Genomic DNA, 3,697 nt, shown 5'->3' with positions numbered 1-3,697 from the left:
TTTTAGCAAAACGGCTGCCCCAAAGCCTATCATATTAGGATGGTTTGTTAGAGCAGACACTAGCGGATCGCTAGTGTCTGACACCTAAATATGTCATACGAAGTGATAGAAACCCTTTAATTAGATCTTAAGGTGATATATGAAATAATGCACATGTTACACTGGAATTATGTATGATCAAGATTATGGAATCATCTTTATGACTATATTTATACTGAATCATGTATATATATATATTTTTTTTTTCTTTGTAATTTTATTTTATTGGAACATATTAAATAAGCTCTGAATATATTATAGCATTCTTTTTTTCGGGTACCATTTCCAAAATAATAAAAGTCAAGAAAATAAACACAAATCGGCGGCAGTGCACGGTTACAAGATCAGGGGCCACAGGACTCAGGGGCCAAAACAGAGACCTTTATTTACAGGGCGAAGAAAAGCTGCAAAAATTTCAAAGATTCAAGAGCAAAAGCATTGCGGATTATTGTCATCAACAAAAGGCGAGGTACCTGGGAGATGAAACGCATGAGGTACCAGAGATGAGACGCACAGTCATAGAGAGCCCTTAATAGTCGAAGGCAGAAGCATCAGACCACCGCTCCGGCTCGGTGTCCATGAGAGACCTAGACCTTTCCATGGGGGTGAAGTAGCAGGGTGACCGACTGCTGGGGACATAAGCCCTTGATTCGGGAGGTGCTACACGTCTGCTAATTGTATGCAATGAGTCAATGATATTGCAGTAGAGGACATGTGAGCAGAGGTTCTGGGGCCCAGCATCTAGGGGGTTGCGATGCTCTGTGTCTGGGGGGAATGATTGCATAGAAGGGGAGGGGACCTCTCTGTCTTCCACCTTAATATCGCTCTTGAAGGACATTTCCATAGATCCATCCGTGATCAGTGGAGACGACTGAATGGAAAACCAGTGAGTATAAAACAAAAAATAATCACAGCCGGTCTATCCCATTATATGAAGCAGAGCTGAGTAGTAGTTGTGGGTTTGCAGTGTTTATTATACAAAGTAGCAGAGAACGGCAAATAAAAAATAAATTAAAAAAAGTCTGGGGAATGGCGTGGGGGTGTGTCAGTGTTATACACATTGAGGTAGTGTAAAGCAATGTGAACCACCAGTGCAGGTGACAATGTAGTGGATGGGTGAGGGGCACACAAGGGGGTTAAGTGCTTAAGTTCACCAAAAGTGTCAGTAGCATAACCGGGACAAAGAAGACAAAGTGCAGGTCACGGAAAAAGGACTGGGTCGTCATCACCACCCTCATCATCTTTAAAGCTGTGCTATGAACTCAGTGATGGGACATAAAGTGCTTCACGCTGAGGACTGGAGGTGGAAATAGGAGGGGTAACGGGAGGGCATAAAGTGCTTGCTTAGGGCGTGACACAGTTTAGAACCAAAAGTATGGGGCACTGGACACAAGATTGTCAGGTGATGAAACAGCAGCTCTAATGAATAACCCAGGAACTGAGTGCTCTGCAGGGGCAGGTCTAATACAGACCAGAGCAGCAGAGTGCAGTGCAGGGGCAGGTCTAATACAGACCAGAGGAGCTGAGTGCAGTGCAGGGGCAGGTCTAATACAGACCAGAGGAGCTGAATGCAGTGCAGGGGCAGGTCTATGGATTATCCCAGGAGCTGAATGCTGCTCAGGGGCAGGTCTAATACAGACCAGAGGAGCTGAGTGCAGGGGCAGGTCTATGGATTATCCCAGGAGCTGAATGCTGCTCAGGGGCAGGTCTTATAAAGACCAGAGGAGCTGAATGCAGTGCAGGAGCAGGTCTAATGAATATCCCGGGAGCTGAGTGCAGTGCAGGGGCAGGTCTATGGATTATCCCAGGAGCTGAATGCTGCTCAGGGGCAGGTCTAATAAAGACCAGAGGAGCTGAATGCAGTGCAGGAGCAGGTCTAATGAATATCCCGGGAGCTGAATGCAGTGCAGGGGCAGGTCTATGGATTATCCCAGCAGCTGAATGCTGCTCAGGGGCAGGTCTAATGAATATCCCGGGAGCTGAATACTCTGCAGGGGCAGCTACAATACAGATTCCAGGAGCTGAATGCTCTGCAGGGGCAGCTACAATACAGATACCAGGAGCTGAATGCTCTGCAGGGGCAGATACAATACAGATTCCAGGAGCTGAATGTTCTGCAGGGGCAGCTACAATACAGATTCCAGGAGCTGAATGTTCTGCAGGGGCATGTCTAATGAAAATCATGAGCTGAATGCGCTGCAGACACAGGGCTAATGAAGATCCTGGAAGCTCAATGCTCTGCAGTCACCTGTTTATTAAATAATTTACTTATGTTATACTCTAGTCACATCCAGAGCTGCAGTCACAAATCTGCTTTTCTCCTGACAGCTTGCAGGTGGAAGCACCTCACACTTCCAATTGACCATGCTGGTTCATTACATGTCAAACAGATTCTCTGCTGCAGTGCATTATGGGAGATGTAGTGTTTAAAACTTGTAAGACTATGGAAAAGAAAAAACCTGACCTAAGCAGTGCAGCAGAGCGCTGAGGATTATGGGATCTCACCAAGACTGCCGGATAAACCATGTGGAGGTTCATCCAGACACCTGTAAGTAAAGTGAGGATCCATGGAGAAGGTGTGATCAGAGGACGGAAAGAGCATTATATCAGTATCATCACCCGCATCCTCCCAATGTCTTTATACTAAAGTGTCCCCAACCACCACATCATGGCATCGATTATCAGCCCATGGCCGGCAGATACGAAACTGGTTGCGCGACAGCTGTCACGGCCAGGCCGGCAGAGCAGCAGCGATCCCACAGAAACGAATGGTAGATTTTTTTGCGACTGGTGCGGCCATCCCATTCATGTCTATGTGATCCCTGCCACTCTGCGAATCCGACCGCAACAGCTGCCGAGCGACCATGCTGTACCCTTACTGAGACACTTGGCGCAACATACCTCAGTCCATTTATTCACACTAGCGGAAACAGGGTCACGTCCCATGGGGGACAAATACCCGTAACCCAAAAGGCTTTGTTTTAAGGGACGACGTGTGGGGAGCGATTGTCACATTCCTTTCCTCCCATTTATATTCCACTTACCAGTGTTTTTAACACGACCTGTAGACCAAGATCTGGTGCGGCTGCGCTGTACGAGGCGAGCTGCTGTTGTCACATAGTACAGTATGAGCTGCTGCCGCGCTGTACGAGACGGACTGCTGCCGCGCTGTACGAGACAAGCTGAAACTTATGCACTGTACAGGGCGAGCTGCTGTTATCACATAGTACAGTATGAGCTGCTGCGGCTGTCACGCTGTACGAGACGGACTGCTGCCGCGCTGTACGAGACAAGCTGCGACTGCTGCACTGTACAGGGCGAGCTGCTGTTATCACATAGTACAGTATGAGCTGCTGCAGCTGCCGCGCTGTACGAGACGGACTGCTGCCGCGCTGTACGAGACGGACTGCTGCCGCTTTGTACGAGACGGACTGCTGCCGCGCTGTACGAGACGGACTGCTGCCGCGCTGTACGAGACGGACTGCTGCCGCGCTGTACGAGACGGACTGCTGCCGCGCTGTACGAGACGGACTGCTGCCGCGCTGTACGAGACGGACTGCTGCCGCGCTGTACGAGACAAGCTGTGACTGCTGCCGCGCTGTACGAGACGGACTGCTGCCGCGCTGAATCATGTATATTGATTATTAATTGTTTAATC

At 48.9% G+C, this 3,697-nt stretch overlaps 1 long non-coding RNA gene across 4 annotated transcripts; it reads left to right on the top strand.

Moving 5' to 3' along the window:
- The first annotated feature begins 246 nt into the window (after positions 1–246).
- On the top strand, positions 247–2,595 carry LOC120979115. 4 transcript variants are annotated; one of them, XR_005774244.1, is made up of 4 exons: positions 247–1,775; positions 1,824–1,901; positions 1,950–2,207; positions 2,248–2,595. It is a non-coding gene; the product is annotated as an uncharacterized LOC120979115 (long non-coding RNA). The 4 variants fall into 4 exon arrangements; XR_005774246.1 differs by having other exon boundaries at positions 247–1,829; positions 1,872–1,901; XR_005774245.1 differs by having other exon boundaries at positions 247–1,871; positions 1,914–2,207.
- The last annotated feature ends 1,102 nt before the right edge of the window (positions 2,596–3,697 follow it).

Source organism: Bufo bufo, chromosome 9, assembly GCF_905171765.1.
Source record: "Bufo bufo chromosome 9, aBufBuf1.1, whole genome shotgun sequence".
Lineage (NCBI taxonomy): Eukaryota > Metazoa > Chordata > Amphibia > Anura > Bufonidae > Bufo > Bufo bufo.
Note: the sequence above shows the minus strand (reverse complement) of the source record. Positions and strands in the feature narration are given on the sequence as shown.